Here is a 23,572-nt window from a genome sequence, read left to right on the forward strand (position 1 = left end):
ACAGCAGGGGAACATGTTGCTCTCTCGAGCGTCTCCTGCCAAGTGAGTTGGGAAGGGTCTGCCTGTGGAATCTGGGTGCCTGGTTACCAGGGTTCCAAGTTCTGTCACCGAGGAAGTGAGGTCATCTCCTTATGTCATTTCTCCTGGGCCCTTCAACTGTAAGAACTCCACCAAAGTCCCTCTGCATGGCTGTCTGTCCATCCCCTCTCCTGGATGGCCTTGTTCCCTGGACACCGTTCTGCCAACACGTCCCCCCCCCTCACAGCTCCCTGGGAAGGCTGCGGGCAGCTCGGGCCCCAGCTCGGGGGAGACCTAGCTGGGTTCAGAGCCCGCTGCTCCCTCGTTTCTGTTTTGGGGAGCCCAGGGTAGTTACTGGGGCCCACCACCAGTCTCCTCACCACACAGCGGGATCCATTCTAGCATTGGCTTCCCGGGACAGCATCACGTCCATGGGGGGTGGACACTGTGAGCCCTGGAGTCTGGTTTCACATGGAGCGAATGCACACACTCAGACACGGGAGAAGCAGGAAGGGGATGGATGGAACCCCGAATCCAACTCCACACAGGGCTAGGGGAGGGCTGTGTGGTCTGAGGAGACCCACTTGCCCTCCTGGGTTGCTGTCTCCATCTGGCCCATGACGAGGTGCAAATGAGACCAAAGTCAGACATTGAGGCTGTGCCACCAATCCTGCCCAGAGGCTTCCCATTGCCTTGATTATTTCTAACTCTATCTTGTCCACTTAAGAATTGGAGATAGAAGCAGTCACTTAAAAAGAAAAAGCAAGCACAATTGAATAAAACTGTACAACTCTCAATTGCATGAACTGGCTACGTAGAAATTTTTTTTTTATTGTACAGTATGTTACACAGTCTATTTGGTTCATCATAACACAATCCTGTGGTATTGGTCCTTTTGTGTCTGGCCGGCTTCACTTAAAAGAATCTCCTCCAGGGTCATTCATGTTGTCTTCTTCTTGACATTTCATTTTTTCTTACTGCTGCATAACTTTTCCTAGGGTGAATTCACCAGCTTGTTTTTCCACTCATCCATCGATGGACACCTGGGTTGTTTCCAACTTCTGGCAATTGTGAAGAATGCCACTTGAAAATCAATGAGCAGATGTCTATTCGTGTCACTCCTCTCAGTTCTTCTGGCTATAGACCCAGTGGTGGTACTGCAGGGTCACATGGCAAGTCTATTTTCAACTTCTTGAGGGACTGCCAAACAGTCCTCCACAGTAGCTGGACCATCCTGCATTGCCACCAGCCAACCGGGAAGAAGTGTTCCTATCTCTCCACAGCCTCTCCAGCACTTGGAGTTCTCTGTCTTTTGGAATAGTGGCTATTCTGATAGGTGTGAAATGATAAGTCATTGTGGGTTTTGATTTGCATTGCCCTAATCAGAAGAGATCTTGAGCATTTTTTCCATGTGTTTTCTTGCCATTTGTATTTCTTCTTTGGACAAACATCTACTCAAGTCTGTTGCTCATTTTAAAATTGGATTGTTTCTCCTTTTATTGTTGAGATGTACACGTCTCATTATAGATCCTGGATATTAGACCCTTATCAGACATGTGACTTCCAAATATCTTCCTCTATTGAGTCACCTGCTTTTTCACCCTTTTGACAAAGTCCTGTGAGGTGCAAAAGTGTTTAATTTTGCAGAGGTCCCTTTTATCTTTTTTTTTTTTCTCTTGTGGCCTGTGCTTTGGGCATAAGGTCACAGAAACCACCACCTACTACAAGGTCTTGAAGATGCTTCCCTATGTTTTCTTCTAGGTTTTTCTTATCTGCTTTTATATCTAGGTCTTTGCCTCATTTTCAGTTGATTCTTGTGTAGGGAGTGAGATAGGGTCCTCTTTCATTCTTTTGGTCATATATATCCAGTTCTCCCAGCACCATTCATCGAAGAACCTGTTAAGTCCCATTAACTCAGCCTTAGTAGGTTTGTCAAAAACAAGCTGACAGTAGAGTTGAAGGTGTTTTTCTGGATTCTCAATTCTATTCCACCAATAGATGTGTCTATCTTTATGCCGCTACCTTCCTGTTTTGACCACTGTAGCTTTGTAATACCTTTGAAGGCCAGGCAGTGAAATTGCTTCCATGTCACTCTTCTTTTTCAGAATGCTTTTGGCTATTTGGATGCACCTTCCCTTCCAAATGAATTTGGTAATGGCCTTTTCTGATTCTGTAAAACGGCTGTTGGAATCTTGGTTGTTACTACATTGAATCTATAAATTGGTTTGGGAAAGATTGACATCTTCATGATGTTTATTCTTCCAGTCCATGAGCACATCATGGCTGTGGGTTTTCCACTTATGCCCATTATCGTATTCAGGAATTTTCCTTCTATTCCTATTGTTTGAAGTTTGTATCTGAAAAAGGATGCTGGATTTTGTCAAATGTCTTCTCTGTATTGATTGAGATGATGATGTGTTTTTCCTCTTGGATTGATTTCCTTATGTTGAACCAGACTTGCATTACAGGAATAAATCCCACTTGGTCATGATGTATAAGTCTTTTGATACACTCTTGGATTCTATTGGCAAGTATTTTGTTGAGAGTTTTTGCATTGATGTTCATTCGAGAGATTGGTCTCTAATTTTCTTTTCTTGTGGTATTTTTACCTGGCTTTGGTATTAGGCTGATGTTGGCTTCATCAATTATCTTGGGTCATTTTCCCTCTTCTTCAATTTTTGGGAAGAGTCTAAACAGGATTGGTGTTCATTCTTTTCTAAATGCTTGGTACAATTCACCTGTGAAGCTATCTGGCCCTGGACTCTTCTTGACTGGGAGATTTTGGATGATGGATTCAATTTCTTTCACTCTGATGGTCTGTTAAGATATTCTATTTCTCGAAGCATCAGTGTAGGTGTTTTGTGCATTTCTAGGAATTTGTCCATTTCATCCAGGTTGTCTACTTTGTTGGCATGCAGCTTCTCATAATATCCTCTTGGGATCCTTTTCATTTCTGTGGGGTCAATCACAACATCCCCTCTTTCATTTAGTTCTGATTCCAATGATTTGCATCTTCTCTCTTTTGTTTTTGGTTAGTCTGTCTAGGGGTTTGTCTCAATGAACCAGCTTTAGGTTTTGTTGATTTGCTCTATTGTTTGTGGTGGTTGCTCTCAATTTCATTTATTTCTGCTCTCATCTTGATTTCTTTCTTTCCTCCTGCTTGTTTCAGGATTGGCTTGCTGTTCTCCTTCTAGTTTCTCTAGTCCTTCAGTTCAATCTTTGCATTTACCTCTTTCTTGGTTTTTCATGTCAGCATTTAAGGCTCTAATTTTCCCTCCCAAGATTGCTTTTGCTGTATCCCCTACGTTTTGATAAGTTGTGTCCTCATATTTCTTTGTCTCAAAGATTGCCTGACTTCACTGGTGATTTCTTCTTGAACCCAATTGTGGGAAACAAAGGCATGTTGTTTCCATGGAAGCAAGTTATTTCTTTAACTACTGAGTTAAGCTGTTTCTTATGATTATTGGCGCGGAGCACAATCTTGGCTAGTTAAGCATGCCTGCAAGCAAAACAATAACATATAGAACAGAACAACCTGAGTAACAGGATTTATGAGTATAGTTACTGATTCTTATAGTAGTAGTTCCAGTAAAGTTTGTTGGGTTTTCATCAATCACTAGTTAATATAGTATGAGGTAAGGGTAATAGGTAACTTGATTTTGTGCTAAATGTCACGTAGGTTAAGGGTATATATACTAGCCCCTCAACTCAATAAAGTTGTCTGATGAGCTTGAGAAATCAATGCCCTCAGATCCCCTAAACCCAATCTTTCTTTGTCTTTCATTCCCAATACCTTGGGTCAATGACCAAGACTCTGACAGGTGGCACCCAACGTAGGGCTCGAGGCAGAGGATTCATCAAAACATGGCAGCATAGAATCTTCCACCTCTGGATTGGGAACGCAGAAAGCTGAAAAGCCTTTTTTAAGGTAAGGAGCATCGAAATTAATTAACCTGGGTAAATTGCTGCTTCATATTATTAAGTTTTGCTTTCTGTTAGCATCAGAGTATGGGTAATCAACCAAGATGCTTGGAAGAATATTCACAAGTTTTGAAAACACTGTTGCACAGTGTAGGCATCACAGTTAAAACTGCAGATTTGTTAGAATTGTTTGCTTTAGTTCAAAAGCATTGTTATTGGTTTCAACTGCAAAAAAAGAATTTGTTGAATGTTAAGCAGTAGAGGCAAGTAATGAAAAAATTGAGGATAGCATATCAGAAAGGAGAGAATATACCTGTATCAGTTTAGGCCTTAAAACAGCATATTGCTGCTGCATTAAATCTTTTGCAGTCTAACAAAGAGGAAGAGATTATTCTTTTCTCAAGGGAGGAAATGGCTATAAATGATACAGGTAAAGATAGGAATTTGGAGGAGGATCAGGAAGAAGAGGAGTTATTTGAAGTTGAAAACACAAATCCATTCTTAACCATGTCTTTAACCATTCTTAAATCCATGTCAAAGCTAAATATTTCTAAGGCAAACATATATCCTAATTTAACTCATGAAGTTCCTTCTGCACCTCCAAAACCTAGAAAAATACCTAGTGGACTTTTCTCTATGAGCCTGCCTTATGTTTGTAGCAGCTTTAAGCCAAATCCTGTGCCTGTTACTCCATTAATAAAATGTCTTTTACTAGAATCTAGTCAAGGTGAGCCTCTGGCTAAGCAAGCTATAGCAGCTTTTCCTATAACTATTCAACAAATTCTTCCTGATGCTCAACACCCACAAGGGGGTGTCAAGTTTCATCCTAAGCCAAAAACTTTTAAACTATTGAAAGATTTAAAACGGGCAAAAATACTAAATAATGTCCTTGTTAGTAAAATCAGGCTTCTAAAAAACTCTCTATTAAAGTGTTAACTAAGATAAGGAAACTATTCTGGCAGCAACTCTGCAACCCCCCTGCTGTCTACATAACAATGTAGCTGTGGGCTAGTAGGGGTTAATAGAGTTAAGCCACTAAAAAAAGAAAAAAACATAGCAACATTGGTGTTCTGTTTTATTTCCATGCTAATTCTAATTGGGCTTATTTAACCAAGATAATAAAATTAGTACAAAATTTTTATCAAGGTTTAAAAAAGAATTTTCAGTTTTAAATCAATAGTTTACTCCTAAACTTCAAGTCTCAGTATAGTCTTACAAAGTAATAATCCAAAAATGTGTGTTAACAGTCTGTCTAAACTGCTAAATTAGAGTTTTAACTACATTTATGCTGCTCAAGTTATCTTAACTAATTGCTAATAACTAATAAAAATGTTTCCAAGCACAAGCTTGCATGTTACAGGTAACATGAATTCCAAAAGAAATCTTAAGAAGTAATATTTAAAATGTAATATAATGGAGAGCTTAAAAGCAGCTATACCAAAAAAGTAAGAAATATGAATTAATTGTAAATTGTATATTTCTGTTACTGTGTTATAATTGTTCTGTGTTTGTTTGTTCAATGTCAGTGTATATTTTGATACCTCCAGATGGTAATATAAATTAATAAAAATTTATAAAAGAGCTCTAATCAAATGGCCAAAAATTAAATAAGCACTTATATTAATACATAAGTTTAAATTTTAATAAGATCTCTACAATAATAAAAATTATGAGTCTTAATTAACAAAATTACTATAAGTCTTTTTATAAAAAGTTGTTCTTGCCTAGATTAAAATAAATAGCTTATTTTTCTTCACAGGATAATATAAAAGATGTAAAACTTAAATGAATATTAAAAAAGTTAAAAGTTTGTGAAAATGCTAATTGAAATTTAATAAGTTTTTGCAAAAAAGTGTGTTTTGCCGTAAAGTAGGATTGCTAATTTTCATAAACTCTTAGAACTTAAATGCATATGGCAAGTTATAAAAAGTATTATGGTTTTAATTATTATAAAAGAGTGTGTGTCACAGAAACAACCTCTTATCATAAATTAAAGTAACACTGTAGTATGCAGCAATCCCAAACACTGTTAGTTGCAAAAGTTAATGTCCAGCTGTGTTGCTATCACTTTGTTTTAAAACTTGCTAAAACTTTCTTTAGTGTCTTCTTAAACAAATCAAGCCAGCTGCATTCCTCTATCTGTAAAAAATGCAACAATAAACTTTTGCTGTGCTTTTCAAGGCTATGTGCATAGCCCAACTATCTTGTACAGTATTTACTAATAGTAATAGTAATAAAAAAGCAGCATACGTTACTTCTCAAAAAGAACAGGCTTAGCAAACTCCATTCATGTCTGCTCAGTGTACTAAACTTGCTGCCATCATTAAGGTATTAACAATATTTAAAAAACCTTTAAATATTGTCTCTGATTCTAAATATGTATGCCTTACTGTTAAGCATATTAAAACGGCTCATATCTTTGTTACTAATAAATTATCTCAACTTTTTGCTGATTTGCAACATTAAAACAGTATCCTATTTACATTACACATATACATTCTCATACATCTTTGCCTAGTCCTATAACAGCAAGTAATGCTCGAGCTGATTTATTAGTGGGGTATTTACAAAGTGCTCATAATTACCATGCTTTAATTCACATTAATGCTAAAGGCCTGCAAAATAAATATCAAAAGCTAACTAGACTACAAGCACAGGAAATTATTCATACTTGTCCAACCTGTAGACCACAAACAGCAGTGCCTTTTCAGGCTGAAACTAATCCCAGAGGCCTAACTCCTAATCAATTATGGCAGATGGATGTTACTCACATTCCATCCTTTAGTAAACTGCAATATGTTCATGTTTGTATTGACACTTATTCTCATTTCATGTAGGCTACTACTCAAAGTGGAAAACAGTTTCATCATGTTCGCTCACATCTCTAGTCTGCTTTTGCTGTGATGAGATGCCCTCTAAAAATTAAAACTAATAATAAACCTTCTTACATTAGTAAATCCTTTGCTTCCTTTTGTAAAAAATATGCTATTGAACATGTTACCAGCATTCCCCATAATCCTACAAATCAAGCTATTATTAAAAAATGCCATCATACTCTCAAAACTATGCTTTTAAAACAAAAAGAGGGAGGTGATGGTATGATATCACCTAAAGATCAATTGGCTAAAGCTTTATTTACCTTAAATTTTCTTAACGTTTATGATTCTATAACACCAGCTGAATGTCATTTTGAACATTCTCAAAAATCCACAGAAATTGCAGAATCTGAAAATCAACCAGTATTTTGGAAAGATGTTTTAAGTAATGAATGGAAGAAAGGCAGGGTTAAAGTATGGGGGCAAGGCTATGCTCTTATCATCTCAGAAAATGGAAAAAAAATCTGGCTTCCAGCAAAAAGGATTAAACCTAGGACTGAAGAAGTGGAGTCTTCTACACATGTGAATCCTACTGATAGTGAGTGAAACTGGCAATGATAATGGTAATTACACATATTGGGCTTATATTCCTAATCCCCCATTACTTCGAGTGTTAACCTGGAAAAATCCTTCTTTTCCTGTCTATTTAAATAAAACTCATATATTTCCTAAACCCATGAATGATAGGTTACCACTTAAGCCATGAGAAGAAGGACAAAGGATTTATAATCTCCTTCTTCCATTTGATTTCCAACCTCTTTGCATTGGCAATCGCCCACCATGTATGGTTGTGAAAAATAGAACTGTGATCAATTTTAGCCATAATAATACTAAATCTTTGGTAACTTTATTCCCATCCTATCAATAGCAAGAATATAAGTATCCAAGTTACAGTTGTCCTAAAAAAAATGCTGGTAATATGCAAAGATGGTATGAATGCCATATGGAAAGAGGATCTGTCGTTTTTAATGATTCCTATGGAATAGTTTGGGAAAGTGCCCCTATAGGGAATCCCAACAAATATAAGGGCAGATTTATTTGGTATAGTATAAATAGCATAGAACAACAAATTAGTAATATGCAGTATCCCTTTCATGAATCCCTTGATTTAGATGAAAAAATAATTTTTACCAAAAATAATAGTGATTGGAAAAATATAAGGAAATGGGTTCCTTTTCCATGGTGCAATAGCACTGGAATCCATGATCAAAAACAAATATGGAAAGTCTTCTTAGGAGTGGCATTTACTTCTGAATGGAAAGGTAATAAAAGTATGGATGGACAATATCTACAATTAGATCAAATTCATCATTTTCAATCATGTGTCAGAGATCCATATGTGTTTGTGGTAGAGAAGGCTACCATTACTGAAAATGCTTTATTTTATAAGGATGGGGCTTTGTATACTTGCTTGTCTAAAAATATTTTCAGAATAGAGATATTATCACCATGGCTCGCCAAAGATGAGGAGTGTGGATCCCCGTGAAAATGAATCGGATGTGGCAGTCATCACCTGAAAGTCATCTTCTTTTCCAACTGGCTCAAGAACTGTTGAAAGAATCTAAGAGATTTTTGGGACTTCTCATAGCTGGTATTCTTGGCTTCATTGGTGTCATCACTGCTGCTGCCACTGCTGCTGTTGCATTGCATGAGACAGTGCAGACACAGCAATACGTGCATGATTGGCACAAGAATGCAAGTGACTTATGGCATAGTCAGGAGCACATTGATGAAGGACTTAATGACAGAGTTAGTGATTTGGAATCTGCTGTTTTACACTTAAGAAACCAAGTTTATAATTTAAAATGTAATTGGAATGAAATGTGATTGGAATGAAAGTAATTTTTGTATTACTCCTTTGGATTATAACATTTCTATGTTTCAATGGAATAAAATAAAAAATCATTTGTTAGGACACAAAAGAAATATGTCATTAGAAATTTAGGAATTGCAAAAAAAGATTTTAGAAATGTCTCATAATCAGATATATGTAGATAATGATAAGGACATCTTTAATGATTTAATTTCACATTTAAATAAGTTTAATCCTGTTGATTAGTGGAAATCTCAACATTTCTTATCTGCCTTAGGAATAGGGATATGTGTATTAATCCTGTTGCTCATTGTTGTCACTTGCCTGAGAAAAGGTGTTTGCCAGAGGTTGCACCGTGTAAACACAATGGGACAAGCAAACAACATAGTACTTGCTAAAACTCTACAATAGTACCCCGAAGTCAGTGCACTTGGCTGGTAGTCAATAATGGGTAAAACCCCCTGGGGGGCAACCTAAGACAGGCACAGTCACCCTAACTAAAACAAAAAGGGGGAAATGTGGGAAACAAATGCATGTTGTTTCCATGGAAGCAAGTTACTTCTGTAACCACTGAGTCAAGCTGTCCCTTATGATTATCAGTGCAGAGCACAATCTTGCCTGGGTAAGCACACCTGCAGGTAGAACAATAACATATAGAACAGAACAACCTGAGTAACAGGATTTATGAGTATAGTTACTGATTCTTATAGTAGTAGTTCCAGTAAAGTTTGTTGGGTTTTCATCAATCACTAGTTAATATAGTATGAGGTAAGGGTAATAGGTAACTTGATTTTGTGCTAAATGTCACGTAGGTTAGGGGTATATATACTAGCCCCTCAACTCAATAAAGTTGTTTGATGAGCTTGAGAAATCAATGCTCTCAGATCCCCTAAACCCAATCTTTCTTTGTCTTTCATTCCCAATACCTCGAGTCAACAACCAAGACTCCAACATCCAATGATTATGTGAGGATGTGTTCTTCAGCCTCCACACCTTGGTGAATTTACTTTGGTCCTGTTTGTGACTGATTTCCAGTTTCATTCCATTTTGATCTCAGAAGGTGCTTTGATTCATTTCAGTCTTTCTCTATTGATCAAGAGCTGCATTGTGCCCTAACATGTGGTCTCTCCTGGAAAAAGATCCATGGGCACCTGAGAAGAATGCAGAACACACTGAGTTGGAATGCAGCCTTCTGTAGATGTCTGTTAGGTGTAAATCATTGATCATGCCATTCAACTTCTCTCTTTCCTTGTTGCTCTTCGATTTAATTGTTCTATCTCATGATATGAGTGGGATGTTGAAGTCTCCAACAATTCTTGTAGAGATATCTATTTCTTCCTTGAGTTTTGCCAGAGTTTGTCCCATGTATTTTGGGCTACACTGGTTAGCTACATAGATATTTATGACTGATTGCTTCCTGGTGGATGGTCCCTCTTATTCATATATTCTCTGTCTCTCATAACTTTTTGCATTAAAGTCTGTTTTGCCTGAGAGCAGTCTAGCTCCCCCTGCTCTTTTTGGTGATTGTTTGCATGGAGTATCTTTTTCCAACCTTTCGCTTTCTGCTGCTTTGTAGCCCTGGGTCTACAAAGCAGCAGATAGATGACTTGTGTGTGTTTTTCTTTTTCCGTTCCATCAGCCTGTACCGTTTGATTGGGGAGTTTAACCCATTCATCTTCAATGATATTGCTTTAAGTGCATTATTTTCTTCCACCGTTTTATTTTTGGGTTTTCTTAGGTCGTATTCTATTTTTGCCTGTCTTCTTACTCTTTGGGTTAGCCATTCTGCTAGTCTTTCTTCTCTGCTCTTCTCCAGGCCTCTCTCTCTCTCTTGTCTTTTGATCTCAAGTTCTAAGACTTCCTTTACTATTTTCTGCAAAGGTGGATTCTCTTCTTGGCAAAGTCCCTTAGTTTCTGTTTATTTGTGAGTGGTTTATACTTGCCCTTGTATCGGAAGGACAATTTTGCTGGATAAAGATTTCTAAGCTGGCAGTTTTTCTCCTTCACTTTCCTAATTGTATCATGCCTCTGTCTTCTTGCCTTCATGGTTTCTGAAGAGAAATCCGCATGGAGTCTTACTGGGCACCCTTGTAGGTCATGGTTTGCTTCTCCCTTGCTACTCTGAGAATTTTCTCATTGTCTTTGACATTTGCCCTTCTGAGTAGTATGTGTCCTGGAGGAGGTCTCTTTGGATTTATTCTGATTGGGGTACGGTGCACTTCTTGGCCTTTTAACTTCATTTCTTCCACGAGAGTGGGGAAAGTTTTCCACTCATCTTTCCTCAAAGACTCTTTCTGCCCTTTTTCCCTTCTCTTCTCCTTCTGGAATAACCATGATGTGTACGTGGCTATGCCCTGTGTTGTCATTCAACTCTCTGAGCCCCTGCTAAATTCTTTCCCATTCTTTTCACTCTCTGTTCTTTGCTCCCTTCCATTTCACTTGTTCTGTCTTTGGTGTCACTTATTCTCTCTTCTGTCTGTTTTGAGTCTGCTGTTGCATGCCTCTGAAGGGCTATGGATCACACCTCTTTTGTCTTTCATTCCCATGAGCTCTGTCACTTCACTGGTCAAGATTTCAAACGTGTCTTTGCACTTTCTCAATGTCTTTTTGTTGTCATTTATCTCCTTAGCCACATTGACCCTCAGCTCATAATTGTGATTTTGGAAATTTGTGCGCATCTCACTGATGAGGCCTCTTGAATCCTGCATCTCTTCTAGGGCTTTGGTCTGTTCCTGTTCTTAAGCCCTGCCTTCTGTTTTCTTAGTAGGGCCCATAATTTGTTGCTGATATCTGGGCATCTGATGAGGATGTGATGTACTCAGATGCTCCCTTTTTTTCTTTGGTAGGGATGGAGTTGTGGGAGGCTGTGTGTTACCACTGCTCTTTGATTCCTGCCTCGACCCGGATGTGGATTGTTAGGGTGGGCCCTCCTACTTGCTCAAAACTGGGCTCTGGACACAGGAATTGGTGGCAGACCTGCTTCTTAGGGCCATGGGGAGGGAATCTCTGAAGGCTGGAAAAGCCTCTCTTACTGATTTTTCATTTTCTCATGTGCCAGTGGATGGCGCACCTGGAGCAGACCTGGAGGCGGGCACATCTTTGTGAGTCTGAGCAGGGGAGAAGGCAGGCCAGCCTGGTGCTCCTGTCCCTCTGCCTCCTCCAGTCCTCCCTGAGAAGACCCAGGGCACCTGAACCCACCCCATCTCTAGCAGAGCTCAGGGGAATATGAGAGGGGCAGGTGAGCCCAGGGTGGAGGCAGGGCAGGCCCCCAGCACTGAGGGTCGGTGTGCTCTCTGCTGCTAAGGAGCCCTCCTGGGCTGCCTGCCCCTGCCCTTGTGGACGGTGAAGCAGGCAGCTCTGGCACTCAAGTCCTGCAGCTCTGAGAGAGCGAGCCCGGTCTCCGAGGTGGGCTCACAGTCCTTCTCTCGCCTGCCTCTCTTCCTGAGCAGGGCCTTGCCCCTGGCATGCTTACTGGGCCAAAGGACCTCCTGAACCCAAGCTCTTTAGAGGCTTCACACCAACTCTTCAACTCTAACACACCCACCTGAGCTGGCAAACACTGGCTTCCTTTGGCCTTCTAGAAAACACAGGGTCTGTGATCCCGACAAAGGGCTGTGACCTGCTCCAGCTGTGTGTTTTCCACCTTGGACACTCTGGCTCCAAAGTCTGTGCTTTGCAGAAGAGCCCAAGGAGGTGGTGGGTTACAGGGAATAGCCATGTGGGCAGGGGGCTCTGGGGTGGACAAGACCTTGCCTGCCTAAGGCTGAACAAGGCTCCCATAGCTGGAATGCATGGTGGGGGACACCCCGGGAGGGCTCCTGGCCACAGCACACAGAATAGCAGAGCTGAGGGCTGCCGAAGGGGCACAAGCTCTCCCCATACCCAAGCCTGGGTCCCCAAGCACCTCCACGATAAGGAGGCCAGCCTTGGCATCCTGCTCTGAACACAGTAGGTGTGCAGTCACATCCCTGTTGACTGTGCTGCCTGTGTGTCCAGTGTAAGAGTCAAGCAGCTGGTCGGGAAGGCTAGTGCCCAGATGGCTTCTGGCCTGGAGGTCCTATCTTCCTCCTCGGGACTCAAAGGCCTGCAGTCGCCAGCCTGATGATCTACAGCTCAGAGGTAATACTAGAAAGCTTCCAAATCTCTTTTCTTCCCACTGCCTCCCAGTCATGCACTCACTCCACAAACCTTTATAGGCTGCCTTCTGGGGGCTTGGCACCGGGGACAGGGAGTCAGGCACTGTCTGTGCCCTGCTAGAGCTGACAGCTGGGGAGGGATAGATTTGGGCATAAGAATATGGTCACTGCTGACACAAAGATGAGGAGAATGTGCTGTGGGCACATGGAAAGTCACCCACTCCAGAGGGGACATGTCAAGGCAAGCTACCTGGGGGAGTGGACAGCATGGGGCATCCCTGGAATTGTGCAGGTGGGGGGTGGCAGGCATGGTGGGAGAGCAGGCTGACTGGTGGGCAGGGTGACCACAGCTGTGCTGGGCCAGGCCCCCCCCAGGCCGAGTGTTTTCCTTGGCCCAAGGGCAGCCATTGCAATGTACCAGCAATGGGTTGGCTTTGGTTAGGGGATTTCTTTGGGGTCAAAGCTGTAAGAACGTGAAAATTCCAACTCAAGGCATGGTGACATGTACTTTCCCACCAAAGTCAGCTGCACGAGGTGAAGCGAGATGGCCGTGGGTCTCTGCCAAGGCCTCTACTCTTCCACAGCTCTCAGCAAAGCTGCGTGGGGCTGCTCTCTTCTGGGTCTCCTCGCTCAGGCTCGGCGCGGCAGGATCAAATATGGCGGCATGCTTTCCCTGCCTCTGTCTGTTTCTCTCTCTGTGCTTCTGCTTGTATCAGTGCCAGCGAGGGCAGTTGGGGAGACTCGACCTGAGTCAGGCCTCACTGACATAGTCCAATCGAGACCCTCAGGTGGTCTTATTAAGTCATCTAATCAAAGGCCTCTCTACCGACGGTCGTGCTTTGAACTTCTCTACTCAAGTTCAAAGTGGGTCACACCCACAGAAGAGATGGCTGTAAAAACATCATCTTTCTCTTCTTTGACGTTCATCCAATAATTTCAAATGGCCACACTGTGGGCGATGTGGGAGTGGAACATCAAGGAGGGAGACCTTGACCATTAAGGATTGGCCCTGAACCTTAACATACAGGAGCTCATGGCAAGCGGGGCTGCAGGCATCTAGGCATGTGGTTCATGAAGGTGGCACCTCTCAAATGGGAACGCACCAGTGCCTTCAAATCATTGACTTCTTCTGACACAGGTCTTTAGAGAAACTTCAGACTTGATGCTGTGGGGGCAGGGCTAAGGTGTCCCAGATGCAAGTAGGCCCCGAGTGTGCTGGTTTGCTTAAATTACAGAACTTTACTGGCTTAGGGGTTTGGAGGCTAGGAGTACAAAATCAAGGTATTGGCAGTCTCTCTGTCTCTCTGTCTCTGTCTCTGTCTCTCTCACTCTCTCCATCTCTGGCTTTTCCTGGTTTTCAGCTTCTGGCTCTATGTCCAAGATCCTTGATCTCTAAAGACTTCAGCCTCTGGATGAGGAGGGGGATGATGAAGAGGAGGGAGAGGCACTCAAGCCATTGGACAGGAATGAGATAGAGATGGAGGTAGAGATGCTTCACTCCATGGACTGAAGGCTGGGGCTGCCCTAACCCACAGAAGCTTGTGCCCAGGTTGAGTGAAGAGCTCAGGACAAGCCCTGCCTCCTGCTGTCAGCACAGTAGCCAGAAAAGCCCTGGCAGGGCCCTCTCTGAGAGCTGGGATCTCAACCCTGGGAGCAACTGGGTCTGGCCCTGACTGTGACGTGATGTTTAATGCCATCCTCCAAGCCCTGGGTGGAGGGGATATTCCTTGAAAGAAGTATGCTTTGGTTCGGTGCATCCATGAACCAAACTGCTGTTCAGCAGGCAGAGCCAGTTGTCACCATCGCTCTCTGGCTGAGACAGGAAGAGCTCAAGTTGAAAATGCTGCAGCTAGGAAAGGGGCAGCTCTTGGTTTGCATCTCTTTACATATGGGGCAGGGACACCCTGAGTGGCCTGATCCATGACCATTGATGGTCACAGACTGATCTTTGTTTGAATAATGTCTCTTTGGGCTTGCTTTGGCAAAGACCAGTGCTCAGCCGGAATTGTCTTTCTTCGGTCCATTTTGCCAAAAGAGTCTTGAGGTCTTGGTGGGGGACTTGGAGCCAGGGGAGAGTGTCCTGTTGCCTTGGGGTCAAGAGAATCTGTGGTACCATCATTTGACTGTCCACTCATTCATTCTGTGCTCCTCACTGGAAATGCTGGCATGGTTGTGAGCAGCCTGATGCACTCGCCTCCTGTTGAGTGGAAGCGAACACCGATTGGCCCAAAGCAGTGATCCCAAGGAAACTGCAGCCCTGGAGTTCATCCTTCTCTTTTCAAATAGAGAAGTTCCTGAAGGTCCCTTGGGACCTGGAGCAGGAAGGGGAGGAAAAGAAGCTCCTGCTTCTAGGAGAAGCCCTGGCCCAGGAATCTTCCCAGACTGTGCTCCACCGGGGAAGTGGTCTGAGGCTACCCTTGGCTCCTGGCCCTGAGACAATCCCTGGAGGTTTCTGCCTGGGTAGGAAACCCTGTGGGGGTGGGGGGATGGAGCCCTGGCTTGGCGGCCACAACCCTACCTTACACTTGGGACTCTACCCAGCCCTGTGCCCTGGGCCAATTACTCCCTCTTTCTAGGGGTCAGTTTCCCAATTTTATACCAAAGAGCTGGACATAAACTGTGTGAGTGTGCACTCAGAGAGCATGTACCAGCTCACCTCCCGTGGATGGGATGTGGGTATATGGCTGGCACGCCTACCACCCACATACCAGGAGAGGATAGGACAGGGCTTTCATCTGGGAAACTGCCCTCAGCCTCAGGCTTGGCCACTCCTCCCCTGCCCATGGACCTCTAGGTGGCTCCCGACTGCTGGCCTGCTGCTGGGTTCCAGGGAGGGGGGCTGCCTGATATCTGGCCACCCCCCCAAGGTCAAGGTGCCCAGGTGCTGCCCACAGAAGACAGCAAGGAGCAGGGCACCTGGAGGCAGGCAGGTGAGTGTCAATCAGTGAATCTTTCCACTTTAGAAATGAGCACCCAGCACCAACAGCTCACAGTGACCAAGTGCAGTCACAAACCTGGGACTCAGAGGCACTGCCACAGCCATTCCTCCCCTCCCTGTTGATGCCCATGCCTCACCTGTGGGCTGTGTTCCCTTGGCCTGGCAGGCCTCCTGATGTCCCAGCTCTCTAGGGCCTTCTCTGTGACTCTAATGCCTAACTGACTCATGAGGTCTGAGTCAATGACCCCAATTTGCACTCAAGGAACGGGAGGCTTTGAGCAATGATGACATGATGTTGCCTCTCATGTTGCTCATCTGTGGTTTGGACCAGATTAGGGTTTGAATCCAGGTCAGTCAGGCTACAAGGCTGGGCTCTGCAGAAGTGCCCCAGGTAGGTGTTCTCTGTGAGCCCAGCCTAATAAGCATGTCCAAAGGGTCCATGTGGATTTGGAGAAGGACAGTGCAGGCTGTGTTGGCTCTCAGGAGGGTCAGGGCATGATGGGCTCAGATGGAGACTAGAAGAGTGGATGTGTGGTCAGATGAGCATGCTGGAGTGCATCTGGGTCAGATCCCACAGGTAATAGAGAGAGTCCTTGCTTGTTCAGGAGTGAGCAAAGGGACACTGTGTCTTAGAGATTGAGCTTCCCAGGGCTGGAGGGAGCTCAGTGGACATATTGTCTACACCCCCACAAAAGCATCCTCCCTGAACATCGGCCTAGGGTAAGGCTTCCTGCCTTAGTGTCCTCCTTTGTATGGTGGAGCTGTGGTGTCCCCTGCCTCCTCCAAGGGGTGAGCATGCTGGATTTCAGCTGAGAGCTGGCTCTTTGTGGCAGCCATTAGGGAAACTTTGGTACCCACAGAGGGTTTGGGGGTGGGGCATGGGGCTGCCCTGTACACCCAGCTCCCCAGGATGGTCTTCTACTTGTTGCTGCTATTCTTATCTAGGCTGATGGTGTGATGCTGCAACAGCCCCCAATGGTTGTCAAGCAACAATGAGGAGTTGTAATGCAAACCTCTGAGAATGAGCACATGTGGGTGTGCCAGGCAACAACAGACAAAGTGGAAGTCCAGGATGAGGAGGAGATGCTGCTAGAGGCCCAGGAGGAGGAGATGTAGCTAGAGACCAAGGAGGAGGAGGAGGAGGAGAAGCTGGAGGCCTGGAGGAAGATGAGGAAGAGGAGGAGAAGAAGCAGCTAGGGACCAAGGAGGAGGAGGAGAAGCTGGAGGCCTGGAGGAGGAGGAGGAGGAAAAGGAGGAGAAGCAGCTAGAGATCAAGGAGGAGGAGGAGGAGGGAGAAGAGGAGGAGGAGAAGCAGCTGGGGACCAAGGAGGAGGAGGAGAAGCTGGAGGCCTGGAGGAGGAGGAAGAGGAGTAGATGCAGCTAGAGACCAAGGAGAAAGAGGAGGAGGAGAAGGAGGAGCAGCTAGAGACCAAGGAGGAGGAGGAAGAGGAGGAGGAAGAGGAGGAGGAGAAGCAGCTGGGGACCAAGGAGGAGGAGGAGAAGCTGGAGGCCTGGAAGAGGAGGAGGAGGAGCATCTAGAGACCAAGGAGGAGAAGAAGGAGGAGGAGGAGGAGGAATCGGAGACCTGGGAGAAGGAGGGGGAGCTGGAGGCCAGGGGGTGGGGAGGAGGAGAAGGAAGAGCTGGAGGCCAGGTGAGCAGGTGGCTAGAGGTTAAGCTGACACCTGAGATCTCTGGGATTAAAGGGAGGTCAAATCACTGGCCTGCAGGGACAGCAAAAGAAGCAGGAGCTGTGGATCTGCATCTAGACCTGAGGTCTTCTAAGACTTTCTTCTGGAGCTGGGACTTCTTGGCCCTTTAGTGGGTACAGAGAGTGAATGCTGGCCCCAGGAAGGGAGGGTCGACCGAACAGGAGCTGCCAGGAGAAGGGACGGGCAGTGGCCTTCTCTCCCTGACCTCGACATGCTGGGCCAAGGTCCATTGTCCTTTCCTCCACGTTAGAGCTGTAGAGGCAGCCTGTGGTGCACTGGCCTGGTTGGCTGTGTCCCTGCTGCCCAGAGGGGCCACATGGGCTGGACCCTGGAGTGTGAGCTGTTGTTGAACTCTGCTCTGGGGGCCTGGTGGCTGAAAGGACCACCTTGCCTTGAGTGCCTCTCCAGGGAAGCCCCTGCCCCCCACCCCCCTGCAGTCTGTGCCCTGGGCACTGCTGGGAGCTGCAGTGTCAGTTCCTCCTGGCTGCTGAGATATCCTGCAGCATCACCCCATTTCCCAGATGAACGCCCAGCTCAGAGGGCACAGGCAAGGGCTCTAGGCTCAGGCTGGGCAGGTGCAGGCAGACCGGAGAGGCTGGGTCTTGGGATGGCAGCATCCAGGGAACAGAGGGGGACAAGGGGCTGCTGAGACCTGGGGCCTGAGGGTGGAGGGGCAGGGGTGGGGTCTCTGCTCATGGCTCCTCCTCCCTCCACTCCACCCAGGCCCCGACCTCTTCTCAGAACTGGGTTCAAACAACCCCTCCGGGAAATTGACCCTGATGTCACCCCCACCCTCACTCTTTACTTCGAAGGGTCTCCCCATAACTCAGGCCCCCCATAAATCTAAAAGGAAGGAGGATGGAGCCAGGACCCGTCCTGCCCGGGTGGGCCTCGCTTCCTCCACCCACCCCACGGCGAGCACCGCGGCTGCTCACCTTCCTCCTCTTTCCAGAATTGACGGGTCTCCCCTAAAGCAGACAACGCCCCTCGGGGTGCCCCCCAGGCTCTAACCAACCTGCTTCGCTCCCTCTTGCTGCACTACCGCGAGCGACCACCAGGGGGCAGAGAGGCACACACACCGGAAATGGGACCTAAGCGGGTTTTGGGCCCCAGAGGACAGGTGACTGGGCAGAGGCTGAGGGACCCCCGCCCAGCCCTCTCTGATGGCAGCTGGAGAGGTGGAGGCTGGAAGGGACTGCTCGGCCCCTTTTGGCCGCCTGGCTTGGCAGGACCCTGCTTCTCCCTTTGGGAGGAGGAACCGTGGCCGCTCAGCCACGCCTCGCCACCTTCGCAGTCGGGGCTCTGCTGCTTGAGCAGAGGGGACCCCACCTGAGGCGTCTCCCAGGCTGTGCTCGCTGTGAGGGACGCCAGGTACCCCCACTCCCAGGGCGGCAGGGGGCTCTCGGGAGGTGCAGTGTACCCCTGCTGGAGCTCAGGCTCGGGGCCTCTCCTGGGCCTTGGGTTCCTTGCCCACCTGCCCAGCCCCTGGCTTGGGGCTTCTCTTCCAGCCTCAGTGTCCTTGTCCACCCTGCCTGGCCCCCGGCTCAGGGTCCTCTCCTCAGCCTCAGCATCCTTGCCCACCTGCCCCAGCCCGGCTCACCCACGTCTAGATTCTCCCAGCATGATGAGTGCGGTGGAGTGTCCCCGCATACGGGACAGTGCCCTGGATGACCCCCTGTGGCACTGGGGGGTGAGTTTGAGTACAGACTCTCAGGTGCCCCTGAGGCCCAGTCCTGAAAACCCCTCAGCCTCAGACTCCTGGGACTCCTGGCCCTGGCTTCCCACATGGAGCAGCCCAGGAAGCTGAGGGGGCTCCTTCTGAGACCTTCCCTGGCCCCTGGCATCCCTGCAGCCATTCCAAAGGCTGTCCCCTTTAAGGAGCCCCACATGGCTCCCAGGAACCCCCTGCAGCCCCTTCTGACTCCTTTCCTCCTAGGGAAGCTCCCAGGCCTCAGTGCCCACTGGAAACCCAGGCTGTGTGGACTCAGCTCTACCCCACCCACCCTGGCCTCCCCCATGGTCCCTCCAGGGTTCGCAGGGAGCCCCTCGGCCCCCAGTATGCACTCGGAGTTCCTGGTCTGTGGCTCTGCCATCACCCCCACAGAAGGGAGGTTGTTGCACATCTAGGGAGGCAGTGGGGTGCCACGGTTTACTTCCTGGACCGAGTCCTGTTACTTTCTGACTCCCAACTAGAAGGTGGCCCCAGGGGAGCAGGAGCTTTTGTCTGCTCATCATCTGGCACAGCTGACTGCTGGAGGTGTTCCCGCAGACGGGGCACTTCATAGCTGTTTCAATGACAGAGCCCTCAGCTGCATCTCCCAGACCCCTGAGTGGACCAGGGCCTCTGCAGCCCCCAGGGATCCCGGCTTGGCTAAACCCAGCACGGGGCCTCCTGGTTGGAATCTAAAACCTACCTTCCAAATGGGAAGACAGGCTTCCCCAAGGCCAGGGGGCAGTGAGGAGGAAGGTGAAAATCTTCTTCCCCACAGAGAGAAATGCTGCATATGAGCCGCACCTGTCCCCAGAGCCCTTCCCATGACCCAGGGAAGCATGTCCAGGTACAGTCTGCTCTCTCACCCCATGCCCACAGTGGGAGGCCCGGGAAGAGGAGGTCCCTTTTGAGAGGAACCATGGAGTTGCTGGCATGTGCTTTAGTCATGAAATGGCCTGTCTGCCCTGCAGGGTAGAGGCCTGCAGAGGACAAAGCCCACAGTCTGTGCTTGGTCAGCCCCACAGTGGGTCCAGGACAAGCTGACACTTCTCAACACAGGATCGCAAAACTGTACCCAAAAGCCATTTCCATGAAGCCAATGAAGTTTAGCCTCAGAGCCCTTCATGGGCAGCAGGTCTCTTCTGGCTCCAAAAGAATAGGAGGGGCCCAGTCATGTGCTTCCAGGGCCTCACGCTTAGTGAGGTTTCCAAAAGTAAGATATTGCTGCAGTTTTGTTAAGGAAGGGCCCCCAAAAAGCACTGGGCCCTGCAAAAATTGATTCCACCCTGGGTCACCAGGAAATAATGGAATTAGATCCAGTCATCAAGATCATCTAGTAATCAGGCAGGAATAAGAAATATGAAAGATTAATCCACTTGGAGAAGATGCAACAGAAGTGGACTAGCATCACTCTGAAAAAGCAAAGTTTGAAAAGAGCAGATCATCTTAGTGGGCCACAGCCCAGATACCTGAGTGCAAAGTGCAGGGCTGAAGGGTCAGTGATTAAAGCAGTGACTGATCAAGTGAATGTTTTGGGCCCATTTTTCAGAACCATGCAGCTAAACGGCACTCTGCCAGCTCAGGGGAGCTCTTCTTTCTTCACTCCCTCATTCCATCAGCAAGTAAAGGAAGGGGAGGGAAGGGGACCAGGACTGCTACCACCCACAGACTCCCAAGGAGGCCTGAACAGGCCAGTGCAGCGACGCCAGCTGTTTCCCTCTGAACCCTTGACTTGCTCTCCTCCATTAGGTACCAAATGTGCAGCAGAGCTTTTAAGGACCTCAGAATGGGGGATGTTTAGGGGTATCAGTAAAGAAGTGATACTGAGTTGAGGCTGTTGGAAGGTTTAGAGCTAAGTAGGCAAAGGGAGGCACATAGAACATTCCATGGGGTGGGCACATGCAGGGGTTCTGTGAGGGAGGAGACAGAGCTGGGAAGAACTGAGGAAGCCACCCACTGGTGTCAAGTTTTGTCTTCATCCCAAACACAGTGGGAAGTCACTGAAGCATTTATAGCAAGAGGGTGGCATGATCAGATTTGTTTTTTAAAACTTCATTTCACCTTCTGAAGTAAAATAACAGACAAAAGGTAGCTCCAGAAACCATGGAAACATCACCATAAATCACCCTGTGCAGGCACACCCACCCTGTCCAAACCCAAGGCAGACTCATCTGTTTCTCCAGTTTCATGGCCAAGATCGCCTTGATGAAGAAAAAAAATGGAAAAATTGAAAGAAAAAAAAAGTTGGATCATGCAAAAGACAAACAAATGAGCACATACTGGCCAGATGACATGGCCAAGATTGTCTTCTTAATGACAAAAAAAAAAAGCTTGATGATAGTCACATCTCATAAAACTGTATCCCAAATTCTATTTTTTTCTTCACTTTTGTACAAAATCATTGCAATATTTCTGTCAACTATAATAAACAAGTTATATTAGTTTTATTTTTCCTCTGTATCACTATATTCATAACACTTTGTAATAGAAGAACAACCTTGTATTTGTTCTATAACCACAATCCTTATTTACCATTGAAATACTATATTATACAGTCCCTATATTCTCCTCTACCTGTCTTTCTATTAAAATTAATCTCCCTAGGCTACCCCTTTCAACCACAATCACATGATATAGGGATACCATCAACTCTACCCATTTCCACATATTTACAATCCCCCTTTTTAAACATTCTATAAACATATCAGCTCCCCTTCTCAACACTCATTCTGCCTCCTACTACCCTATACTCTACCATTTAACTCCCCAGGTTTACTCATTGGGCTACAGAATTATGTGTTAAAGATCACTCTGGTTGCAGTGTGATGTGTAGATCAGGTTGGAGGTGGGCAAGAGGGGTGGTAGGAAGTCTAATCAAGACAATGTGGTAGGGTCCAGGTGAGAGGCGATCCAACTTCTACCAAATAATGATGGTCAATTCAGGATGGTCAGGAGGTCAAACAATAGGACTTGGGGGAGATTAGGGAGTGAGAGGTCAACTCAAGATGGTCAAGAGGTAAAACAATTGGACTTGGAGGAGATTAGGGAGTGAGAGGTCAACTCAAGATCATCAGGAAGTAAAACAGCAGGGCTTGGAGGAGATTAGGGAGTGAGGGAGTCAGGGTGATTCTGGGGTTTTCTGACTCATATAACGGCAAGGACTGTGGGGCCTGTCACTCACTAGTTGAGAAAGTCAGAAGAGCAGGTTGGAGTGGATAAGGGAAAAAATCAGAGAGGAAACAATGAGTTCCATTGTAGACACACTGAAGCCTTGGACACATGAAGAAATGTCACCTCTATACTTGGACATGCAGTTCTGGAGTTCCTGGGCAAGGTCTGGGTCAGAGACTCAGATGACTCTTCTGCATACATGTGCTCATTGAGAGCACAGGAAGGGCTGTTACTGAGGAAGAGTGAGTAGAGCAGGGGCCCAAGGGAGTGTGTGTGAGGTCTGGCTGGGGAGCCACTGGAAGTTGGGGATTCTGCATTCCTGAGGATTCCAGGATTCCCTGGGTGCTGACCATCTCCAGCAGCACTGCTGCTCATGTGGCATGTATGTGGTAGTTGAGGAAGAGAAGACTCACAGGGACAACGTGGCTGTCTGCAGATCTCAAAAGGGAGAGGACAAAAGAATGAGGGAAGAGCAAGCCTTACCAAGCACCTGCAAAGACTAGGCACCATCACATAATCCTCACCCTTCTCCAGTCTGAATTTTTTTAAAGATTTATTTTCTGAATTTATTCTCACCGCACCCCCTCATTTTCTTGCACTTGCTGTCTGCTCTCTGTGTCTGCTCATCTTCTTTTTTTAGGAGGTACTGAGAAACAAACCTGGGACCTCCCATGTGGGAGGGAGGCACTACACCCTGCTTGTCTCACTTTGTGTCTCCTCATTGTGTCATCTCAGTGCATCATCTTGCATGCCAGTCCATCACATCAGCTTGCTGTCTTGCTTGTCTTCTTCAGGAGGCACTGGGAACTGAACCCAGGATCTCCCATGTGGTAGGCAGGCACCCAACTACTTGAGTCACATCCACTTCCCTCCAGTCTGGATTTTGCCACCAACTTCCCCTGAAATCATTTTTTGGGGTCACCATTACCACCTTACTGCTAAACTCAGTAGAGACATTCCAGCACTCGTCTTACTGATACAGTGGCCATATTTGAAACGATTGACAGTGTTGCCCATTCCCTGCTTCATGACACCCCGTAAGCAGGATTTCTCCTACCTCCCTGGCTTCATCTTCTGAGTCTCCTGGTGGACTTTTCTTTCTTCTTTAGTTCTCCATGTTGACATTTCCCAGGAGGGCCCTGTCCCTAGCTCATGGCTCTTCTCACTGTACTCCCTCCTGAATTTGAGCTGTCATGACCTCCTTGCCTTCAGCTCTCAGATCTGCCTCTTAGGCCCAGGCTTCCTTCCTGAGCTCTGGTTGCATGCTGGAAACCTCTG

General features: G+C 46.3%; 1 long non-coding RNA gene and 1 pseudogene across 1 annotated transcript; one reads left to right on the forward strand and one right to left on the reverse strand.

Moving 5' to 3' along the window:
* The first annotated feature begins 3,787 nt into the window (after window positions 1-3,787).
* LOC139439104 (uncharacterized) lies at window positions 3,788-8,700 on the forward strand. The gene is made up of 2 exons (XR_011648937.1): window positions 3,788-3,946; window positions 8,247-8,700. It is a non-coding gene; the product is annotated as an uncharacterized lncRNA (long non-coding RNA).
* A 9,182-nt stretch (window positions 8,701-17,882) lies between these two features.
* Window positions 17,883-23,572, reverse strand: part of LOC131278862 (acyl-coenzyme A synthetase ACSM1, mitochondrial-like) — a 136,903-nt pseudogene continuing 131,213 nt past the window's right edge.

This window comes from Dasypus novemcinctus, chromosome 6 (genome assembly GCF_030445035.2).
Source record: "Dasypus novemcinctus isolate mDasNov1 chromosome 6, mDasNov1.1.hap2, whole genome shotgun sequence".
NCBI lineage: Eukaryota > Metazoa > Chordata > Mammalia > Cingulata > Dasypodidae > Dasypus > Dasypus novemcinctus.